Here is a 25,434-nt window from a genome sequence, read left to right as displayed (position 1 = left end):
CCCAGTGATTGTTTCCCACTTGCACACTTCCCGCTATTGTTCTCCAGCATGTTCTCAGAGACACAGCCACGGAGCCCTGCCCCTTCCTCTCGGGAGCCACCAGCCACAGTCATGGCTACGGGCTGAGGTGTAGGAGACTCTGAGATCAGGCACCTGGCCAGGAGAAAAGGGTCTGAAATCAAAACAGGGGTGGTTGCTGGCTGGAGCAGAAACCACAGTGTTTGGGTCTCTCTGGTTTCAGAGGGGAGGTATGAAACATTCTGAATCGCTCGCTCATTGCTCATCAAGGATGTGTTGAGCTAGGTACGGTGACAGTTGCCCGCGTCTCTACAGTTAAAAAATTCATCATCGGATGGGGAGGCCAGTGTATGAACAGTTACACAGCCCTGATCGGCAGAGTTCAAACTGGAGGTCCACAAGACTATGGGAATGCAAAGAAGACAGGCTGACTGCTGAGGGACTGGGACAGGAGGGCAGGATTTCGGGGTCTGGGAACATATCAGTGGGACCTTGAGGGATAAGAAAAGGTATCAAGACAGGGGGGTGTTTAGAAGGCATTTCGGGCCAAGGCAATATCATGGACAAAGGGGCCCAATGTGCCAGGAGGGTTTAAGCAAGGGAGTGAGGACTTCTGTCAGATAAGACGACGGACTCCAAAGGTGCTCGTGATGGGAAGAGGGTGACAGGAAGGGTCAGGTCCAGGAAACGTGGTGCTGGAACCCTACCTCTGGGGTTTAGATTTGATACTGAAGGCAACAGAAAAACCACTTAAATTTCTTGTCTGTTTGTTTTATGGGAGTGCCTGGATCAGCTATGTTCTAGAAAGATCACTCTGGTAGCTGTGTGAGAATGGATGTGGATATGTAGAAGAGCTACAGGATGAAACCATAAAGACCAGTTAGGAGTTGTCCAGGCAAGAGATGAGAAGACCTACTGTGGAAAGCAAGAAAGGGTTTCATTTCTTGATTTTTATATTCCAAGGACATCAAGGTCTTTCTAAATCAAATTTTGGCACTGGTGTGACCCTAAAGCCTGGGCTGAAACAGATGAGCACATTAAATAGTGAAACTATGCCCAAAAGTAGACTGTGGTGACCCAGTGGCTAGAGTGTATATGGGTTAGTGAGACTGTGGGCTTTACCTTCCCGCCCACCCCTCTCTCGGCCACTTCCTTGTGACCCTCCAACCATTAGAGGTATCAGAGAGCTCCTATCTTGGGGAAGGGAGGAAATACAGCCCAAGCCAGCATTTCTGTCCCTTTTGATGGTCTCTGGTTCAGTGTTGCCCCAGAAATGAATTTGAACCTGGAGGCCCCGATTTAAGAAGTTCCAAGTTTTATTTTTGTTTTTGTTTTTAAAGATTTTATTTATTTATTTGACAGACAGAAATCACAAGTAGGCAGAGAGGCAGGCAGAGAGAGAGAGGAAGAAGCAGGCTCCCCGCCGAGCAGAGATCCGGATGCGGGGCTTGATCCCAGGACCCTAGGATCATGACCTGAGCTGAAGGCAGAGGCTTTAACCTGCTGAGCCACCCAGGCGCCCCAAGAAGTTCCAAGTTTTGAAATGGTCTCAAACCCATGAGTTCCTACAAGGGAAATCAGGCCTTAGCCCGATTAGCTGTATCACAGGCCCCATGTTGCTGCAGCAGAAAAGGGCTCAGAGTAACAGACTAACAGATCTTCACGGGGCTGGGCAAATGCTGAGGCTTCCCCTCTCCCTTACAGTGGGGAGGTTGAGTGAACACTGAACACTGTCCTCCTCGAGCGTCCTATGTGGACTGCAGGTACAAAGTGGTTCCGCACTGTTGGTTTCCCTTGGCACGTTCACAGGAGTCCCTCTGACAGCCCCCCTGTCATTTTTCTTTCTTGCAGATATAATATAATCTGTCCAAATCCCATCAAGAGAGCCCTATGGGGCCCCAGGGGCACAGAGGGTTCTGAGGCAAAAACAGCTACACCCCCCATCTCTGGCTCATGAATGCCCCTGCTGCCCCAGAGGCTGGTCAGCTAGGAATGGAATGGCCTTGGTGGATAAGCCCCCTTGGCCAGAGCTCTGAGAAACCTGGCAGAAGGCTGCTGCGTGGGCCAGTGTCCCAAGGAGGCCCTACAGAGGATAAAGAAAGTCAGGCACCCCACCTTTATTTATGAGGTTTTGAGGCAAAAACTCAAGGAACTACAAATAAAGTCACACATACTTTCTCTGATGAACTCTATCCCTGTAGACTTATCAGCCCGAATTCTGTTTCTCAACAGCTAGCCTATGAAGAAGTCAAATGAGAATGATGTCTCCTGCTGGGTTTTCAAATCTAGAAGGAAAACAGAATTTTCCTTATACCAAGAGCCTACCAAGGAGAAAGAACCTCCAGATACAGAATGATTCACCCCTAGGGATCGAAGCCCAGGTCGGACGGCATTGCTTAAGCCAAATTGGAGAAGCTCTTAGGAGCAACACCAAAGTGGCTCGCGTCGGGCCCAAGGAAGAAGAAAGCCCTTTAAAGTGTATCCAGAGACTTGCACTTTTTAGCTAAAGCCCTCTGTTGGAGGGATGATCTGATTGGCCATTTGAAATGGAAACTCTTGGATCCGGAAGTAGTGCACTGTGTTCCAAAATAATGATTTAAAAACCCGTCTGCCTCGTGCTGGTGATCTGGCTTATGTAGGGGCGTCACTGGCCATCTTCCCCTTCGGCTGTGGTCCCACCTCTGGAGCCTTCCTACCATTGTCTGGTATTTCTGGATCCTGAGGCCAAGGGTGAGTTACCTGCTGAAAGCGCAGGGAAACCTCATGGTAATGCTCAGCTGTGACAGGGCAGGGCGGATTCACTGTTGACACAGGCACCTCAGGGTGGGAGATCTCCAAATAAATAACTTTTTGGGTGAATGAGGGAAGGACCACACACCTCCTGGGCACATCTGAGACTTCTGCCTTCCCACAAAACCCAAACCATCCCCATAATAACAATAGCAGACATCTGTGTAATACACAAAGTTCTTTTCGTAGCAATTAGACACTGTTTTGTTTCTATGGTTTCAAGAAGAAAATTGAAAGGAGGGAAAAAAGAGAAGTCAGAATCTGATTATCTTTCCTGCCACCCACAACTGGATTTCTGCTAAGCCCCTCCTGATTGTTTTAGGCCAGTGGGAGGCAGCAGGATGCAGTGCCAAGGAGCCAGGATCAGGACTTTGATTAGCCTCGTTGAAACATGGAGTAAGCTCCCCACTTTTCTTGTCTCCATTCCCTTGTCTATAGGACGATTATAATGACGGGTATAGAAGAGCTAATTTCACTATGAAGACTAATAAGTTAACATTTAAAATATCTCAGGGCACCCGTGTGGCTCAGTGGGTTAAAGCCTCTGCCTTGGGCTCAGGTCGTGATCTCAGGGTCCCGGGATTGAGCCCCGCATCGGGCTCTCTGCTCAGCAGGAAGCCTGCTTCTCCCTCTCTCTCTCTTTGCCTACTTGTGATCTCTGTCTGTCAAATAAATAAATCAAATCTTTAAAAAAAAAAAAACCATTTAAAATATCTCAGAACACTTCCTGTCAAGGAGTAAGTAAGCATTATTTAAAAAAAAAATTGAACTTAAAGACTATTGCTTAAAGTAAGCATTACTAAAAAAACTTGAACTTAAAGACTATTCTGTTAAACACTGTGTGGATTACTTTACAAGGCAAACCAAAACATACTATTTAATAGAAGGTATTCAAATCTGATTTCTTTCTTAATCATGTAGTTTATGGCCCAGAGGATCTAAGAACACCCACAGATTTTTTTATGTTAAACCAATTTTCCAGAGAATGTAAGTTCTAGCATTTGAATGTTAAAAGGGAAATTAGTAAATTTGTTATCAGCTTCAAAGATGGTGAAAGTTAAGATTTTGTGCCTGTATGTATGTGTGTGTACACGTTTTAAAAACAAAACAAAACAAAAAACCAGAAAAACTACTTCAAGGGCTCTCCGTGGAAGGGGCTTGTGTGTGCATGTGGCGCCATCTAGTGGCAGGTGATAGTCATCATAGACCACAAACTAAGGTAGTAAGTTTGGCAATTCAGATAAAGCTTCCAGGAGGAAATTGCTGTCATTCTGGAGATTTGGTACTGTGTGGTTATTTGGGAATCAAAATCTCAATATATCAATATCTCAATATCTCAATATATCCCAGCACAGTGTCCACAGTGTCCTGAAGCCCAGTCACTGGGTTAGACACCGACCCCGAGGCTCTTGGCTCTTCCCACCGCTGCAAAGTAGCAGTGAGGCCCCGGAGGGCGGCTCCCTCTCTGAGGCGGTCTTAGCACACTTCTCCACTCTGTGTGTCCTGGTCCTTCCCTTCGGGGGTGCAACACTTCCCTGAAGGAGCAGCTTTCCCCCCGGTACATCTGGTAACCCAGTGACCAAGGCCAGGAATGACACCTAGCCCATGAGGTTCATGAGGTCTGTGAAGTTCCAAGTACAGAGTCTGAGCATGTGTCATCTCAGGAACCCCAATACCCAACAGAAGGACCTGCACAAAGTAGACCCTGGCTATCTGTGGAATTGAGGCAAGGCCTGTACTTTGTGCATACTTTATCCCCCAAGTTCTCCCCTCATGGGGGCCAGTGTAAGGGTATAACTGTACTCCCTTCTGGACAGAGGGTTCCGCCAGAACTAATTGGTCATAAGCATCTTGAATTTCCAAGTCCAGCCAGGGCCCAGGGCATGGTGAGAATCTGGGGAGAGACAATCAGGCTCTGCGATGAGGTCATGCGGACTTCTACGTGAGTGCTTGTTGAGGAGTGGCCGAGTAAGTTCATAGATGCACTCCACAGGCAGATGAATTAAACTCAGAGTCAACGTATATAAAAGAATTCAGTGGTGACATATCTCAGCGAACAAAGGACTACAAGCAGGACTAGACCTGGGGTATCCAGCTACTTTCCTGCACTGAAATGGTAATTCACTATACAGTCTTTCTGGGAGCCAGTGCCAAGTAAAATGAGGTATGGCTGAACTGACTTCATAAGGAAGGATGCTGCTGTTCTGACGACATCCCTCCCATCATGGCTCGGCCTTTGGCTGGAGGGAAACAGGATCCACAGAGGACAAACTCTGTGTTAGAAAAGAAAGACAAAAGGATACCAACAGGAGCTGGGAACCCATTATGCAGTCAGCACTGACTAGATGCTTTACATATATTACCTAAGTTAAATCTTTCAACTGCCAAATGAGATCCCTGTTATTGATTTCTGCTTTGCAGATGGGTTAAGTAGCTTGCCCAAGGGCCCGGGCAATTAATAAGCCGAGATTCACACTAAGTTCAGTTGATGTCGAAGAACATACTCTTTTCACTGCTTTCATAACAAACCCCACCTTAGCCTTTGGAACCCCAGGGTCAGGGGGAGAAGAAGAACCCCTGATGAGAACCCCTGGTAGAACTCTATCCAGGCCCACAATATTGCCAAGATTAAAAAAGAAAAAAAATGCACAATCGGGCTGGGCAAAAAGTGGTTCCAAGATTGGAAGTTTTCCTTCATGGTGTAGCAATGCCTCTGCCTGGGAAGTCTCTAGAGCCCTGGCCAGCCCCTGCAATGCCTCCTCTGGCCCAGGTATGAGTGAAGATCACGGGACTGGTGAGTGACCTGTTTCATCTGTGCTGTGTCCTGGTCCATCTTGTGTCGGTGGAATGTCTTCTAGCTTGCTCAGTTCAACCTATGCTGGCCACGTGCCCAGCTGGTTCCCAGTCTACCCTTGACTCGCCTACCCCTCTCCTTCTCTAGTTGCAACACTGGGTTTATTACAACTCTCCTGCTCTGAAACTTTTCAGTCATGCTCCATGGCTTCTAGAATAAATTCTAAATCCCTCCGCTGAGCGTACAAAGCCCTCTGTGATCTGGTTCCAGCCTGCTATTCGAGTCTTTTCTGCAGAGCTGCCGCTATAGTTAGGTCTGAGACTATCCTGTCTTCAAAGCGATGGCAGATCCCATGCAGAAGGACCACCCGTGCCTGGCCATGCCTGGACCGTTGCCTCTGACAAAAAGAGTGACTCTGGGAGAGAAGCAACTGTTTACTGTCTTCCCTGTTTCCACACACCCTTCTCTTCCCAGGGAGGGACAACATACCAGAAATAGTGACAACGTCCCAATGGAGCCAGGCCCCCTTCAGCTGTTTACAACAGGTGGCTGAGCTGTGAAGAGCCAAATGAGCTTGGTCAAAATGGAGCATCCATGACAGCCAGCTGGCCTCGCCAGTTAAGCTCCGTTCCAGCAGGCCTGTGGCCATGGTCTCTAATGACTACATCATCTACTAGCTCAAGCCCAGCTCTAGAGCTGGGACCCAACATGTGGCTATAAGGGGCCAAGGCCTCATTGAGGTCAAGGAAGGGTCCCCACTTTCCAGTCTGCTAGTATCTAATGATATCCGTGAGCCTCTGTTGCATCTCAATGGTAGCCATTCAGTGCCCATCCCAACACAGCCTTCATAGCTTGTTTCCCACAAGCCTGGAATTTCCTTCTACTGAATCAAGGCATATTAAATTTGATCTACTATCTTTTATTTTTGAGAAGTGGAACCATGACTGCTTCACAACATTCAGGTATTAAAGGTTCTGGGTTAGGACGATAGTGTACTGTCTAGAGTCAAAGTTAACCCTCTCTGGGTGATAAATATTTCTTGGAAGGGGACCTTCTAACATCAAATTCAAGACCAATAGAAACCTAAGTCCAGAAGCTTCTGGAAATTTCTGAATATTCAAAGTTAAGAGACGTTGAAGAGTTGTCTCCCATTTTAACTGAGTGGATTATAAATAATTGTGTCTACCTTCATTTGCGTATCTCGAACTTAGTTCAGCCTCCATCATAAATATTCAATAACAGATTATTAAGTGAATCCATCAGTCTTAGAAATCCCACTGGAGTGAAAGCCCAAATCCTAAGCCCCTCAATGATCATTCCTTTCTCCAAACTATGTTGAGAACAAGTATGATATATCCTAGCACCTGCCATCAGGCACCTAGACTGTTAGATTCATAAAGGCAGGGGAGAGGACTCAGTCCTCTTTTCTATAATTCCTACACCTTACCACTGCTAGGTATGATGCTCAATGAACATATTTTTAATAATCTTGTTCCAGATGAATGTTATGTCAACCACCATAGAGCAATCAGTTGTGAGCATGGATGTTTGTTCACAGCAGTACTTGTCCATACTTCTATGTAAAGGAAAGCCTTGTCAAGAAAATAGTCTCTTTCCTTTTCATGATTACATGTCAATCAAAGGAATAGACACAAAGGCCCAAGCTGCAGTTGGAAATGCCTGTGCAAAGAGAATTACTAGGGTTTATTCTCAGAGTGACTGTGAGTGTGTTGTTTTGCTGCCTTCAGTCTTTTCTTCCTCCTTTCCATTAAATATAAGTGAAAGCCCTTTGTCCCAGGCAGTGTGCTAGGATCTGTGAATACAAAAGTAAACATTACATGCTCTTCACCTCCAGGAAACTGAAGCTAGAGGAGAATAGAGCAAAAAACAATCTCACGTGTGTTACGATATAGCAAGTTCTGGGCTAAAAATGCCCACAGGAGACACTGAACCAGTGTTCAAGGCTCAGGGTAAGTAGAGTCTTAACTGAGGCTTGAAGGGTCAGTAGGAGTTAGCCAAGTAAAGAGGAGCTGAAGAGTGTTCCTGGCAGAAGGGACAGCATGTATAAAGAACTTGACCCAGAGAGAGCTTGGTCCCTCCAAGGAGCTGCAGAGAGTACTGGGGTGGCCAGCAATGGGAGGAAGAGGAGGCAATTATGGGAGATAAGGCTGGAGAAGTAGGCAGAAGCCATATCATAAATGGTTCTCTGAGCCATAATAAGGAGTTTGGACTTTATCTTAAAGTCCAAGGGGGAATGGGTGAAGATCTTTAAACTGGAGAGCGGTGCCATCAGATAGAAATTCTGCAAGAGACTTCTGGTGGCTGGGTGGAGTTTGGGGTAGGACACAATGCCAGCGGCAGAGAGATGGCGTGAGACAGTGTTGCTGCAATCCACCTGAAAGATAATGGTGGCCTGGACTCGCGTCATGGCGGAGTGTACAGGAAAGAAAGGAAGGATTCCAGAAATACTTGTGATATGAAATTACTGAATAGGTATGGGGTCAATATGAGGAGGGGAATCAAGGATGTTGTCCTGGTTTTAGACTTGGGTAACTGGGTGCACTGTGGTGCTTTTGCATGAAACAAAGAACCAAAGAGGGGGAACCAGTTTGAGAAAGGAAACAATTCAATATCTGACATGCCGAGTTTTAGGTGTTTGGGAGAGATCCAAATGGGTACAGACAGGAGGTGGGTGGCTGTATGGATAGCTCAGGGGGAAGAAAGTGGGAGGAAAGAACACATTTCGAAAGCCCTGGGAATAGATGATACCACTAAGAAATGGCTGTTCCCAAGTCAGCTACACATTCCTAGGCTCGTTCACCCGGATTGTTTTGTTTTTACCAAGATTCCTAAAATTTAATCTCTTGATGGGCTTTTAAAAGGTCCAATAATTCAACAAGCAATGTTGAGTCCATCCTAATAAAGGAAACACTTACTGGCTTCTATGAATGTGAACATAAATGAGTCCAGGCAAAAAGACATTTCTAACATATATAGAAGCAGAACCATGAATTTAGCACGTTGCAAAAATATATCTTCAAATAGCTCAGAAAGAGAGGACTTTTGAGATGTGTGTCCTCATCTCTAAAATGGTATGGAAAGAAAACTTGAAAAACAGGAGTCTGTATGCAACTCTGTGTGCATAGGTGAAATGGTACTTTTACTTGAAATAGTGGGAGCTTGACCTTGATATATCGCTATGACCTGGGGAAGGCATGAAGGATACAATTATTGCAAAGGAAGTAGGGTACCACTGCTGATGTGACCTCTTTGTTTAAATTTTTTTTTTTAAAGGTGTATCCAGTCCCGTCCATGGTGCTACAAAAGTTGGGTATTGTAGCAACATGGACGGGACTGGAAGAGATTATGCTGAGTGAAATAAGTCAAGCAGAGACAGTCAATTATCATATGGTTTCACTTATTTGTGGAGCATAACAAATAGCATGGAGGACAAGAGGAGTTAGAGAGGAGAAGGGAGTTGAGGGAAATTGGAAGGGGAGGTGAACCATGAAAGACTATGGACTCTGAAAAACAATCTGAGGGTTTTGAAGGGGCGGGGGGTGGGAGGTTGGGGGAACCAGGTGGTGGGTATTGGAGAGGGCAGAGATTGCATGGAGCACTGGGTGTGGTGCAAAAACAATGAATACTGTTATGCTGAAAATAAATTTAAAAAATTAAAAAAAAAGGTGTATCCATATGAATTCTCTTTAGAGATCTGAGACAGTCACAGACAGGTTTCATAGGACTTGTAAGTAAATGATATTTTACCCTACCAAATCACAATTTTTTGGTTTGTTAATGCGATTACCTATAATTTATTTGAATGCAAATTCCCATACTCCCGTGACTAAAGGACACTTCATCTGAACAGTAAGTGGACTCCTCTACACCCCTTGTCTTACTGAACGAGCCGGTGGCGAACACAGTGGAATTCTGGTGAGAGATGAGCAGAGTGAGGCACGAAGGTCACCTTTAAGATGACAATGCTGAATCCTTCCCACGTCCCCTCCAAAAGAAGAAACCACAACTATGTATCTATATTTCTTTTTTGAACACAATGAGTGTGATTTGGAACATAATTGAGAATCAAATTAAACCCCCCTCTAATAAATGGAGAGTGAAAACACTTGGTCTGAGAACCATTCCATTTGCTCAAAGCAAATACAGATTTTAGGTCACAATAGACAAGGTCATCTACCATCACTGCAGATGCCATTTTGAGCATATTTACATGTATTAACTCATTACATGTATTAGCTCGTCAATTCTCCAAGTATGTGCTATGAAATTTCCATCTAATAGGCGAGGACACTGAAATACAAAACACGAAGTAATCAGTCTGAGGCCATCAGAGGTGGGGAAGTACAGGGTTCGAAACCAGTGGGGATGTTTGCTCTTGTCCCCACACCATTCTGTCCCCTGTGAAGGATGCCAGGCTGGCCTCCGTGCTCTGTGCTAAGAGGTTGAGTGGTGAATATTTAAACCTTGTGGAAAATCCCCATCACCTGTTATTAGCATGGGATTCACATCTAAGGAGTGACAAAATGACCTTGGAGCTAATTACTAAGTGAAGCAAAAGTTGGCTGGGGAAAATTCCAGCGGGGGCCTCTGACAGCCAGTAAAATTATACCATCTGAAGAAAAGCCTGAGGACATCTGAATAATGTTCTCTATCAGGACTGCATCTGGCTCCACTCGACATAGGACACACTTAGAACCTAAGTGCCGTCATCCTTGAGATAGGAGGCTCTCCCTTCTGACCCTCCATCTGCAGGGACTGTGCCTTGAGGAAGCTGGACTTCCTCCCCGACTGGCTCCGTTAATATTATCGTGACCGTGGCAGCACTTGCCAAAGGAAAAGCTACTTAACTTTCCCTTCTTGAAAAATAGGAGAAATGGGCATCACTTAGAAAAAGCATAAGTGTTGTGTCCTACCTGAAGGCAGAAGGCTGAACAAGTCAACTGACAAGGGTCTCCCCCTCCCCCCCGGCTTCACATGATTTATTTAAACCATGGAGAGTCTTCCAGAATGAAGAGCCAAGTTTTACTTCTGCCTTCCCGGACCAAACTGTCTCTCTGGGCCTCCTTTTATAGCCTGACGAAAATTCTTAGGATGTTCCCAAGGAAAGCAACTTTTATTGTTGTTCCTATTTACAGAATCAGCTGGGACCTTAACTGCTTTTCTCAAGATCACAAACCAAGACATCTGGGTGACTAAGATTAAAATGTCAGTGTCTTGGATTCCCATCCTTTGCCCAAACAGAACAGACCACAGCACCTGCAGAAGACCCTGTGCGGAAGGCCCGAGCTGTGTTTGTAAACCAGCTGCACCCGAAAAAGCCGTATCATTCTGGGGTATTAATTTGGAATTTGTGATTCCTTGTTAGGGACTAAAATGTGCTTTTGCATTGGCTGCAGGAAAAGAGCGGCAGCTTTGAAAGAGCACGGGGGACCGGTGTGGAGCTCGAGTTTACTGGCTGGCGGGGTCATTCGGGGAGTCCTGTGGTCTGCCTGGCCTCGGGTTCCTCACTTTGAAGGTGAGAAGTGTGAGGAGGGGCTATTCTAAGGACCTTTCCAGTTCTTTCCTAAATCTAAAGATAAATCATGTCCAAAGAGGACAATGACAATATTTGAACATTCAGGCAAAACATGTGGTTTAGAGGCACATCATCTCTCCGCCATCTGAGTTGGGGCAGGACTTGTCAGACTCTCTGTGGTCAGGGACTAGGGCTCCCCCACCCCAACCCCAACCTCTCACACACCAATACTCACACCTGACTCACAATGCATGCCACTCACCACGGGAGTGAGACAACACCCAGACCAGCCTGTTTGGTGAGACAGGTCCACCGATCAACCCTTTACCCCACCCCCGTCCTCGGTTGCCATGGCAATATCAAATTGCCATTAAAGCTTCCAAACTGGCAATTTTTGTCCTTATCTTGTCACAGTGGTAATGAACAGTTGTCTGACAAGAAGCAGCCGTGGACCGTACTTTGAACAACACTGGGTTTAGTCATTTTTCTCGAACAAAGCAAGCCTCCTAAGGACCTGAGGTGAGCATCACTCAGACAACCTAGATGATTTTTTTTCTTTTTAAAGATTTATTTCTTTATTTGAGAGAGAGAGAGAGAGAGAGAGAGAACACGTGCATGAGTGGGAGAGGCAGAGGGAGAGGGAGAGAATCTCAAGCAGACTCCACACCAAGCTCAGAGCCCGGCGTGGGGCTGGATCTCACAACCATGAGGTCCTGACCTGAGCTGAAACCAAGAGTCGGACACTTAAGGACCGCAGCACCCTGGTGCTCCGATTTTTTTTTTTTTAAATAAGCAACTGGAAAACACAAAGTCCCCTTTATTTATTTATTTATTTTTATCCACCTGCTGAGATAACTCCTGCTTCTTGCCCTATTCAACCAGGTCTGCCCCACACCTGATCTGGATTCTTCTCCAATCCGTCTATCACACTGTCCTACTTCTTTATCATCCTCCCCTGTAGCTGACAGCGCCTGGCCAGGCGGAGCAGCCCTGGCTTTCCCGCTGAGGGCCTCAGGGGAACAGACAGGAGCTGATCACAGGGCAGGAGGGAACCCGAGAGGCGAGGGGCAGGAGGCGGGCAGCTGCCCTGGGGACGGAAGCTGCTCCTCAAGCTTGTAAGGCAGCAGCCATCCCACTGTCACGGCTGTGCTCCCATCCCCGCTTCCTTCCACGGCCCTAGAGCTGTCAGCGGTGAGGGCTGGCACTTCCAAGTCGCCACTGGACTTGCAGGTCTGGTGGCAGCTGACCTCTGAGACAGTGCGCTAAGCTTAGTGGGTGGTGGTGGGGGGCATCCCTCTCAGCTATTTCTGAGAGTGGAGCGGGGGTCTGGTAAAATCCAACAGCTGGGATTATTTACATATGGTACATTGTCACATCAGTTTCATTTTTAATAAATAATAATAATAATTGATAAATAATGAAGGGGATTAATAGTAAAAGCTAGAGTCTATTGGGTACCAAGTCCTAGATCCTTCTAAGCACTCCGCCTGTGTTAATTTAACCACCATCACCACTCAGGAAAGTTCATCTCGTTATTATTATCTCATTTTTGTAGGAGAGGAAACTGAAGCAGAGAGGAGGTAGAGGAACTTGCCTAAGAGCTCACAGGCGGCAAGGGGAGTCCCTGGCCTTGACCCCAGGAAGTATAATGCTGATGCTCAGGCTCCACACCACAGCTCTGCACCGTCTTGACACGGGAGTGTTGGTTAGGGTCCTCATGACAGTCTTATGGATGGTCTAAGCCCGATGTGGATCAGTTAAATTGAAAAATATTTATTAAACAACCTACTAGGCATTGTGCACAACTTTACGTCCTTGGGATACACACAGGGGGTGTTGTGTGTTGAATGGTAGCCTCCAGAAACCTAAGTTCACACCCTAACCCCTGGAACCTGCAAATGTGACCTTATCTGAAAAAAAAAAATAAAAAGGGTCACTGTGGATGCAATTAATTTAAGGGTTTTCAGATGAGCTCATCTGATATTAACTGGAGGGACCTTATAACGACAAGTGTCCTTACAAGAGGCAGAAGAGGAGAAAACACAGGGAGAAGACAAGGCCATACAAGACAGAGGCAGGGACAGGAGGGACACAGCCATAAGCCACGGCTCACCTGGAGCCTCTGGAAACTGGACGAGACAAGAAAGGCTCCTTCCCTAGAGATTCTGGAGGGAGCACAGCCCTGCAGACACCTTGATTTTGGACTTCTGGCCTTTAGAATGGTTAGCAAGTAAGTTTCTGTTGTCTGAAGCCACCAAGTTTGTGGTAATTTGTTATAACAGCCTCAGAAAACTAATATAGGAAGCAACCAATAAAGTCCTTGTTCTCATAGAATTTACATCCTGGCTAAGAACCAACAGAATGGAATGGAAAGGGATGGGATGGGATGGGATGGGATGGGATGGGATGGGATGGGATGGGATGGAAAAAGAGAAAATCACTTATCTAATACCTGAAAAGCATTTCTCCTCGAACATCTCCTTCACTAAGAAGTCTTACCTACACTCCCTAACCTGAGTGTGAAGTACCCTCCCCTTATATGCTTCCGAACTTCCATGATCAGACCTTTCCCCCCACTTTGCAATTGATGGTTCCCATGTATAATTCTGTGTTCCCCAGCTGCCTGTAAAAAGCTTCATGTCCATCTTGTCTGGACTTACCTGAGATCATGTGAGAAGGGGAGAGACTGGGAATACCCTGATGACCAATAAGAAGGGGCTGGGTGGAGATCGACAAGAGGGCGGGGCCACTGTGCATATTCATCCAGCTTGTTTCTGCCCAAGGACATCGGCTGAGGGGCCAAAGCAGGCTGGAATCCACCTGGTGTCTTTCCAAGTGGTGGCCCACAGCCATCAAGAAAGGTCTAATGAAATCTTGCCATTTGCAACAACGTGGATGGAACTGGAGGGTGTTATGGTGAGTGAAATAAGTCAGTCAGAGAAAGACAAATAACATACGATTTCACTTACATGTGGAATTTAAGAAACAAAACAGATGAACACAGGAGAAGGAGAGGAAAAATAAAATAAGATGAAAAGAGGGAGACCAACATTAAGAAACACTGAATTCTAGGGAACAACTCAGGGTTGTTGGCAGGGAGGAGACAGGGGCAAGGAATCACTGGGTGACAGGCACTTGCTATAACGAGCACTGGGTGTTGTATGCAAATGATGAATCGCTAAATTTTATCCCTGAAACTAATAATACAGTATATGTTAACTAAATAGAATTTAAATAAATATTTTAAAAACCACTTCTACATGAAAGAGGTTAGTTGAACGATGCTCTCTGAAAAAAAAAAAAAAGAAGAAGAAGTAGAGTCTAATTTCCCTCTCTTTGAGTCTGAGCTGGCTTTAGCGGCTCAGGTGAAACCAGTGAGATACAGAAGAGGTGATGCTATGTGACTTCCAAAGGGCCAAGACAGAAGACGTCTTGCAGTTTCCAGCCGGGTCCCTTGCAGTGCTTGCTCTCCAGACACTCCCCCTTGGGCTCCCTGTCAGAACCCAGCTGCTGTGTGCTGAGAAGGCCATGCCTGTGGAGGGGCCTCGGACATTAGTCCCAGTCTTTGGGTTACTCTAGCTCAGGGCCTAGGCATGCAAGTGAAGAAGTCCCCAGGTGATTTCAGCATGCAGCTCCTGGAGTCACCCCCAGCTACTGGCGACTTCTCAGCTGAGGCCCCACTTCCTGAGGCCCCACAGGAGCAGAGACAAGTCATCCCCACTGTTCTCTGCTCAAATTCTTGACTTCAAATCCGAGAGTACAATACAAACAACAAAGAGCAGAAGCAGACCCATCGATATAGAGAACAAACAGATGGATGCCAGAGGGGAAGAGTGGGGGGAGGGGAAAATAGGTGAAGGGGCGTAGGAGACACAGGCTTCCAGTTATGGAAAGACTATGTCATGAAAATAAAAGGCACAGCACAGGGAATATAGTCAACGGAGCTGTCACAGTGCTGTATGGTGACAGATGGCAGCTACAATTGAGGTGAGCAGAGCATAAGGCATCGAGAAGTTGAATCACCATGTTGTCCCCTGAAACTAATGTAACACGTGTGTCAATGATACTTAAGTAAAAATAAGAATCCATGAGCACAATAAACCTGAATTATTCATTTTGCAAATATAACTGCACATGTGCTCCAAATGGGCTAAAAACAGTTTCTCAGAAAAGGGACAGGAAGGAAGATGTAGGCAAAGCCCTTCTCATAGATGTGCCCCCAACCTAACTCCCCTATTACTGTTCATCCCTTCCCTCTCCCCTGGCCTAAAGTCCCCACGTCTGCTGCGTACATTGTAGCGAAGAGAGCCAAAGTAGCCCTGATGTCAGAAGTCGCTTTCTGGGTAAGAGAAAAAAGGGGGGCATTTCCTCTCAGGTCCTGGCATGAGTTTGCTAGGGAACTGGAACCCTAGAATGGGAGTGGGTCCATGCACTGACCCATTCACTGCAGTAGTGAACTCAAGGGTAGAAGTGAGGGAAGGAAAAACCGGCAAGGCCAGTAGACGCTGGACTTGCCGTGACAAGTCTCCGAACTTGTCTGAACCCACTGAACTCTTCTCTTGGGGCCTCAGCCATGAAAAGAGGGGGCTACCAAGCGGGGGTGTGCCTGGGAAACTGACTTGGCTCCAGGCCCTGGCTGTGGAGTGTCAAACCAGCCTGCCTATACACGCCTGCTTCCCGCCCAGGTTAGAGCCCGCCTGCCTCCCCATGGCTGCCAGACCACAGCCCCCAGACTCCACGGTCGTGACGCCATGTTGTAAGATCACAGACTGCCCTCGCTGAAGAGGATCCAAGCGACCACCCGCTGCCTTCACAACACCCGCTGCCTTCACAACGCACCGTAGGCGAAAACCGTGGAGGAAAATGTCAACGGGACGCTTGATGTCTTTGTTTCATCAAGAATACAGAGAGGTTACAAGGGACCATATTACCAGCTCCAGGGGCAGAAAAATATGATTTTCAGAGGGGAAAGTTTTCGTAGAGGGGAGATCTGAGGCACGGCGTTCATAAGCCAAAAAGCCTGGGGCCAGCTGCCAAGAACGTTGACTTTGCACAATGTCTTCAATTATGGCAATTGTTCTAAGGGCTGGAAAATGCAAGTATTCCCCCCAATTGTGACTCTTACGGGGTCTCAGTGTATGGACAAAATTCTCCCATTATTTTCATAATTATGGATACTTTAACCCAATTTACCTGACCAATAATAAGGCAATTATAATGGAGCCCACAAAAGCCGAAGAAGGCAAGATATTTGGGATCTCATAACAGACCCCTGGAAGTAGGCGTTTCCACTACTGCCACTAAGCTACACACAGGCGATGCTGACATGCTGAAAGCACGAGGAGAGTGTTTCCTTCCTGACTTGTCCCAGCTTCCAGAACTGGCCACAAACCATAAACATTCACATTTCAGAGTCTGTGAAGAGGGACCTTTCGATGTGGTCCCAGAGAGCAGGGAGCAGAGAACCAGTGAAAATGGCAGGGAACATGACTTTCATCCCAGAGGAGGATCCTTTGTAATAATAGTAAGAGCTGTTCCAATGTGGACTTGGGTGTTACTTTGTGAGGAAGTGAGACTCCTGTCACTTTCAGCCTCGGAGAGAGACTACGAATGGACTCCCACTCACTGGGCTCACTGCAAATTCAAGCGTCAGACAGGAGTTGATCCGGATTACATCTCCATGATGAATGCTCTAAGAGTCTATGGTTTTATGAGCTGTCGTAAAATCACTGCCTTTGCAAAATCAGTGCAGCACTGGATGCAAAAGAAAAAGAAAAAGGCCATCATTTCTTTTTAACGCAGAACTGACTTCCGTGGTTCCATGCTTGAGAGAAGCCTTCCGCTACAAGCACCTGAAATGCTTCCATCATGCTGCACTGAAAATCGTGAATGTTCTCTTCATAAATATTTCCCCCGGGTTTATTGGGAAATAGTTGACAAATGTTACTGTATGAGCTTCAGACACACCATCTGATGGCTTGATGTATAGATACATATAGATACGTGTGAAGAGATCACCCCAATAGGTTCAGCTAAGATCCATCCTCTCAGACAATAAAAACGAAAGAAAGAAGAAAAAAGGAAAGATATTTCTCCTTGTGATGAGAACTCTTGGGATCTACTCTCTTCACAGCTTCCCTGTATATCCTGTGGCAGAATCAGCTGTGGGCATCACGTCATACACGACATCCCAGTACTTACTTCGCTGAGAGTTTGCACCTTGGGACCATCCTCCTCCAATTTCCCCTTCCTCCCCGCCCTCACTTCTGGTAACCACAAGCCTAATCTCTTTTCCGATGTGTTTGGGGTTTCTCTGTTTTGTCTCTTTTTTTGTGGGTTTGTTTGAAGATTCCACATGTAAGTGAGATCATACAGTATTTGTCTTTCTCTGACTTATTTCACTTAGCGTAATGTCTTCAGGGTCTATCTCTGTTGTCACAAAGGGTACAATTTCTTTATTTTTTATGGCTGAATAATATTCCATATCATTGGAATAATATATTGGGATATATTATTATATATAAAATATGTAATTTATAATACAATAATATTACTATATATATATAAATAATATTTTGGAATAATATTATTCCACTGAGGAATAATATTCCATATATGTTTATCACATCTGCTTTATCCACTCATCCACTGATGGACTCTTAGGTTGTTTCCAGGTCTTGGCTATTATAAACAGAGCTGCTATGAACCTGTGGGCACAGATAGCTTTTTTTTTTTTTTTTTTTTTTTTAATAGAGAGTGTGTGTGCATGCGTACATGCAGGTGGGGAGGGTGGGGAAGGGCAGAGGAAGAGAAAGAAAGAGGAAGAGGAAGGGAGAGAATCTTAAGCAGCCTCCACGCCCAGCATGGAGCCCAATGTGGGACTCGATCTCACAGCCCTGAGATAATGATCTGACCCAACATCAAGAGTCAGACGCTTAACAGACTGAGCCACTCGGGCACCCTGGTTATCTTTCTGGGTTTTCATAACCTTGGCATATATTCCCAGAAATGGAATCACTGGATCATTTGGATAGTTCTATTTTTAATTTTCTGAGTGAACTTCATACTGTTTTCTACCAATTTACAATCCCACCAATGGTTCCCTTTACTCCATATCCACACCTGCATCTGTTCTCTCTGGCCTTTGTGCCACATACATCTTTTTAGGGTTCTGGGTTCTGAAGCTCCTTGATGGGGTGATTTTATCTTCATATCAAAACCTGTAATTCCAGGCTTTAGCATAATGGTTCTCAGTTGGGGGCTACCTGGGCCCCACGGGACAACTTAGCAATGCTTGAGGACATTCCTGACCTTCAGATGGGGGATAGAGGACACTACTGGCATCTCCCGGGTAGGAGCCAGAGATTCTGCTAACCATCCTGCAACACACAGGACAGCCCCCAACAACAAATAATTCTCCAGCCCAGATGTCAACAGTGCTGCTACTGAGAAACCCTGTTCCAGAAGCATGGAGGAGAAAACAACAACAAAAGCACTACTCTTACTCGCTGACAACCCACTATACTTGGTACTTCACAAAAGCACACGGTCTGTACGACAACTCTTCAGATGGGCTTTGCTATGGCCAGGGTCCAGGGCTCAAGGCCTAGAGAGTTACTTTGTGCCTAAGACCAAACAGCTTGCAAATGCAGAACTAGGGCTCGAACCCAGTCAGTTAGACTCGAAGGGCCCAGCTCCGCATTAGTATGCCCGGAGACCCTGACGTCATCGTACACTGTTTGCAGCAGACACTTAGGCTTTCTTCAGCCAAGAAAGTACCCTCAGGAGTAAAGGGCCTCAGAAGGAGACAAAGGAACCAAGCCTAAAATGGAGCCTGTACTTCCAGACCGAACCTGAAGGCACAGGCTCCCGAACCACGTGACCATTCTCAATGGCCCCAAGCCCAATCTCTCTGGGGTTGGGGCACATTTGCTACCCTGCTTCCCATGGAGACACTGAGGGCTGCATCACGAGGAGAACGTCAGTGTGATTTCAGTGTGACCAAGATACCACATGTCTCAAAAATTTTGACCTTAAAATAACTTGTGTCCAGATTTTTGAGAACGTGCTTTGGGGTTAGACAGAGCCCAGCTGAAATATTGCTTTTTCACTCTTTTTGTTGGTGGTGCTGTTGTTGTTTTAGACTAAGGTCTATGTCCAGCATGGCACTTGAAGTCAAGACCCTGAGATCAAGAGTCACGTGCTCTACCTACCAACCAAGCCAACCCCTCACTTTTCCACTTATTAATGGGGTCATTTGAGTTAACAAGTTACTTTATCTTCTAAGCCTCAGTTCCCCCATCTGTATTATGGGCATCATCATCATCACCACAGCTTCATGGGAGTAGGATGAGGACACACACAAGAAAATTAATGAATTAAGTGGAAGCCAAAAAGCTAGGGACCCAGAAGTGATTAAGAGAACAATGAGTATGAGATGGTACAGTGATGGTACTGCATCACTCTCTGGTTTATAGCAGAACATAGAGAATGAGAGGAGAACAGGGCTGGATTGCCAGATGTGGCTGTGCGGGTGGGGCTGCGGGCTGGGAGAGCACAGATGTGGACCGCCTGTGTGAGCGTTCTGTACTCCGTACCCTTCTGCGGAAGAACAGTGCACCATAGAGTCAAAAATAGCAAGAAGGACAGAATGAATCCCAAGCAAGTATCCTTTGTGATTCCAATGAACATTTCTGTGGTTGCCTTTTCTAGAACAGTTATTTGTGGATGACTGTCATCCTGTTCGTTGCCAAAATCCCAACATGTAAGACACACATGCTTCTGCCTAATGTCTCCAGTCTTCTGCTTTGAGTCTCTTAAGAATGTGGAAAACTAAGTGAATTCTGGCATCCGAATTTGTTCAGAGACCAACAGAAGCACTCCGAGAATCTTAAATCAGAAGCAGAAATGAGCCAGTCCACTTGGATTTTGAACTTTCTTTCTAAAAAGCTACAATGTCCCTCTCGAAGTGAGCAGCTGGGACTTCAACATTTTATTCAATCACTATTTGATGGGACATATTTTAGAACTGACAGCTGATCAGATGAATCAGTCATTGTGGTGATGAGTCAGTGACTGACACATGGGGCTTTTATCTCCTAAGAACTTCACCTCTCTCCCCAATTCTAGCCTGTCACCACAAGCACTTCCTTCTACAATAGTAGCATTTCTCCACACAGGTGTATTTGCTCAGAAAAGGGATCTCTATTCAATTTCCCAAATTTGAGACTCTTAGAAAACCAGAGCTGGAAGACCCTCAGAGATTCTTCACTGAAAAGATGAGGACACCGAGACCAGAGAGAGCAAGAGCCTTGCCCAGAGTCACACAGCAAGTTAACAACAGAGCTAGAATTAACACCCTGGTTTTACAACAGCTTGTCCCCGTTTCATTTACTACTTGCTACAGTTTCTCCTCTTCACGGGGGTAATTCCAAGGTGCAGGGCGGGGGGGTGGACACAGTTCTCCCAAATTTCTCACTAGTCCGAGAAAGTTAAGAACAATGTATTTCAAAGCTTCATGAATTTCAGTGTCATCCTTGTGCAGAGGCCACGTTAATCTTCTCTGGATCATTCCATTTCTGCGTTAGTGCTGCCGAAGCGAGCACTAGAACACTGTATTTCAAACATATGAATAAAAGCTGATGAAATTAGAAAGAGACTCTTAAGTGGGAAAATCACGGGGCAAGCAGCAAGACTTGTGGACTAGAGAGATGTGAAGTTGACAAGGCCAGTGCGGATCTAATTGCCAGGATTCTCCAAGAGTACAAATGCGAGGTCCACATGTGGTCCCTTCACACTCAGTGACAACATGGAGGGCAGCTGACCATGGGCTCAAGCCAGAAAAAATCCTTTGGGCTTTCTTAATCTGGCATTCCAGTAGGAAATAAAGCACACAGAAGATATGACATTTGAAATTAAAAAAATAAAAAAGAGATCATTGTACAGATTTTGCTTTCAGCAATGCTGACCACTTTTGCTTTCTAAAGAGCCAAGAATAAAACCAATAGACTGGGCTATCCTGACATTGTCCAGGGAAATGTTGTGCAAAAAACGAAACAAAACAAACAAACAACAACAACAAAAATCCATCTGTTTATCCACTGTAGGGACCAGTCCTCTCTTTCCTCTCCCACTGCAGTTCTGTTGTGCTCTTAGCAAATTACATTTTATTTGCATTCTACTCTTTTTCCCTTTACAGCAATCTTTCTTGAACCTGACTATGCTCTGCATAGATCAGGAACACTCTTAAAAAAAAAAAAAAATTCCAGGGCTCCTTACCTGGGTCACTGAATCCAAATTTTCTGGAATAAGTCCTGGGAATCTATATTTTTTTAAAAAGCTTCCCAGGTGATTCTAAGGCCCAGGATTTAATAGTCTAGTTCCTTCCTCCCTCCCTCTGCCCCTCTTCAAAATCTAACCTGTGCTGTCTTCAAAATCTAAGTACCACATCTAACAGTCTTGGAAGAGAGATAATATTCTTCGTTCCAAACAACCACCAATTTACAAATAACACTTTTATAAAAACCATGCCGGGGAAACCTGGAATTTGTTGCATGGCTGCTGACACTATAAAGAACTGTAGACTCAGAAATGGAAATGAGGCCATATTCTTTCTTCCTGAAGATATCTAAGGAAAGAGGCATGTTAAAGTGCAAATTCTCGTGCTTTATATGAAGTCTTTATTACATTCAGACTTCAAGAATTAATATTAATTTATTTACTATTAATTAAATATTCAGACATAAGGAATTAAGACATGGCCTAAAACGACCCACACTGAGGTTCTGAGTTAGGGTGCTATTACCTTTTCTTTTTCCAAACTTAAATGACACTGATTTTCCTTAATCTTTCCTTGAACACATTCTCCCTGCTCTCTGATTACTATTCTCTATTGTTCCTTCAAGTTCTTCAAGCTACTCTTGGTTCACCAGCAGGGACTAAAATACCTTCGGGACACAACGGTACTCATCTACTTTATGGTTTGAAAACAGTTTCCCGATTTATTTTATATTTTTTTATTTTTTAGAGAGAGAGAGAGTGAGTCAGGGGAGGTGGGACAGAGGGAGAGGGAGAGGGAATCTTAAACAGTTTCCACACACAGCATGGAGCCCAACATGCGGCTCCATCTCACAAGCCTGAGATCATGACCCGAGCTGAAATCCAGAGTCGGACACTTAACCGGCTAAGCCACCCAGACGCCCCACGTGTACCTCTTTAGGAGAATTTATTTTACACTCAGGAGAGACTTAGATCAATGGGCTCAAATCTAAATATCTAAAGATTGATATTCTGCTTCAAACAAAGAAAATTCCCTTTGGAATTCCTTTATTTAGTGGTTCTGCATTTGATCTGTTGTCAATGTCCGGGATTCCGGTTCTATAAAGATTAGATTCTGAATCTGATCTCAAAGCCACTTCTGTTTTCTTGCATTCTCTTCTCTCTGTCCCTCTGAATTCTCAAGCTGTAAAATTTTAGCTCATCTTCCTCCACATGAATTCACTTTTCTATATTTTTATATTTTCCCTATATTTTTATATTTCCCCTAATGCTTGCAGGTCTCTCTTGAACAATCACGCTTCTGGAAAAGTGAATTATGAGCCCCCATTCTCACCCCTCCCTGTATCTGTGCCCTGTGCCACACAATTCTAAAGTTCCTTCCACTAAAAGCGGACTGTCTCCCTGCCTTGATTTTGGGGGTGGCCATGACTTGCTGGGGCTAATACCATATGGACAGTTCTGTTTCCTCTCAGTCCTCTGGCTCCTCTGTCATTGCTGTAAAAGGAAACAGTCATGGTCAGCTCTTTAGGGCCGGGGGAAGAAAGCACAGACTCGTCCAACCTATGCCCTGGTGTCACTTAGCTGAGCTCAGCCCAAATGAGCAGAGCCAGAACAGCCGAACCACAAAGACTACAGGATGCCCGTGCTTCCAATGAGCCTTTAGGGCTGTTCCAGTGGCTCTAGGGCTGTGAGAGCGAACTAAACCATGCCTGACTAAGGAAAGCTCCTGAGGGGGCTCAGGGTCCTCTAAGGCAAAAAGCAGGACAGCTCCTTTCTTCCCTTGGCACAGGAACCTGAAGACGCTAACGTGCAACAGAGAAGTTTTGAGTAAGATGAGAAGAAGCAGAAGCCGACTTCCAGGAAGCAGCTCCTTCCTCCAGAGCCCCCGAGGAAGAAATGACGCCCAGCGGCAGCCCTGCTCCTACAGAAAAGCAGCTCGAGGGAACACAGCTCAACCCCCAGCAAGTGGCCACTGCCAGGCAGAGCCATCACTATGCTGGAAGGACATGCGCCCTGAATCCAGGCCTAATAAGCACCCGCATCCCCAGCCCTTTAGGCTGCTGTGATTTCTCTCCTTCTGGCTCGGCTATCTGGGTCTTCAGTGAGCTCCGAGAGATTGCCCGCATACATCCGCGAGCTCTTTATTCTGTTGACTCAAAAGATAAGAAGGGATGCTCCGTATTTTTCCGAATATGGGGATGCCTGCATGAACGTTAAACCAGCCCTGAACTCTTATGCCTACTCTGGGGGTCAATTTAGCCCAAACTGAGTCTCGATTTAAGATTCTCCCTCCGTGTAATGGCTCATCTCACAGGTAAGGGTTACCTCCTGTGAGACCGGAATAATAGTCTACGTGTATGCAGGCCAAAGCCAAACTGAGAGTTTGGTGGGAAGACCACATTTTCTAATGCCATTAAAACACACACACACACACACACACACACACACACACACACAGAGAGAGAGAGAGAGAGAGAGAGAGAGAAGGTCACAGGCCTAATTTTATCCTGTCTTCCAAATCCTTTCTGCCCTCCATCTATGACACCTAATGGATGAAATGAATGAACAGGTTCAGCCTCGGTGAGAGAAGATACCCAGTGTTTGAAAAATGATTTTAAACAAAATTTTCTGCCCATCAGTGTGTACCCTGCCTCCCTTCGCATCCACGGTAGCCAACAGACTGTGCTCAGGCCACGGGGCTCCTAGGATGAAGTTAGCCCGGAGAATAATCTTCCAGGCTTCCTTTGCCAGGCGGGGGTCCCCTGAAACGTGGCCTGCCAGGTCCCAATTCTTCATTCAACAAAGAGGTGGGGAGTTTCTGCTCGGCGCCAGACCCGTCTGTCATGAGTATGTAAAGCCAGTGAGAGAAAGAAACGAAGACGACGGAACTTCTAACGAGAGTAGAGAGAAAGCGATGCTGCTGTATAATATCCATGGTCACCAGCAGCTGAGAGCACCATGGACTTGAACTTCCGAGACTTCCTGTAAAACCACTTCTCTGAGCGGACTCTTTCTCCCCAACCTACCGTCTATGTTTTCAATAATCCCTGGCTCCCTTATCTTGTCTAAGACACAGCCAGCTGAGCCACTTCGGAGGAGAAGAACTCCCGAGGCTCAGGACGCTGAGCGACTTGCTCCTGCCCCTCCCCTTCCTACCTTCTGGGCTCCGACAGGAGAGCTTTCCTACTTCCTAGAGGCACTTGTCTTCACAAGCTTGATGTCGTCTTCCCAGGACTAAGGTTTTCTTCTTCTAATGACATGTAGAGATCTCTCTATCTAAAATGGCTGGTAATAGTTTAGCCTTTACCCTTTGTATGCTAAAGAAAAAAGTGGGTGTACATAGACACATACGTGCATAATGCCCACACACATGTATGTGCACACAGGACATACATAGTCACATACATGTGCATGCACACGTGTATCTATATTCACACACATGAATGTGCGTATACATATGTATCCATATTCACATGCATGTGTATACAAGCAAGTGGGCATTCACATATATATGAGAATATGCACATGTATACACACGCGTGTAAATGCACACATGCGCATACACATCCACACACGTGTTGTGCATGTGTGCATGTGCGCATTTATATACACGCACATATCCACATGCATACATATTTGCACGCATGTGCATGCACATGTGTATACATACTCACTTGCATGTACACAGACATATTTCCTTACATGTGTCCGATACATACATGTGCATGCATACACATTCACATAATGTATGTGCATATGTATACACATTCATATACATGTTTTTGAGCACACACTCACACATGTATGTACACGTGTATACACGTTCACATACACATATGTGTATGTGCACATATGTACATCGCATACAAACTTTTTCTTAGCAAATTTCCTCTATAAGCAAAATTTAGCTTAGCTGCTCTTGAGAACACTTCAAGGGACATTAGGGCCCGAGCAAATAGGGACCCAGGCCTTTAGGGCTTATGGCCAGTCTGATTTCCCTCTGTAACAGTACTGGAGT

At 45.7% G+C, this 25,434-nt stretch overlaps 1 protein-coding gene across 1 annotated transcript in view; it reads right to left on the bottom strand.

The window, feature by feature from the left end:
• The window catches only part of LOC111146265 (paralemmin 2), a 136,194-nt gene that overhangs the window by 33,670 nt on the left and 77,090 nt on the right, over positions 1–25,434 (bottom strand). The window lies entirely within an intron of this gene.

The sequence above is a fragment of the Enhydra lutris genome, unplaced genomic scaffold (assembly GCF_002288905.1).
Source record: "Enhydra lutris kenyoni isolate GAN:26980312 unplaced genomic scaffold, ASM228890v2 scaffoldscaffold13, whole genome shotgun sequence".
In the NCBI taxonomy this organism is placed as follows: domain Eukaryota; kingdom Metazoa; phylum Chordata; class Mammalia; order Carnivora; family Mustelidae; genus Enhydra; species Enhydra lutris.
The sequence above is the reverse complement of the archived record's forward strand: the minus strand, read 5'-3'. Positions and strand labels throughout refer to the sequence as shown.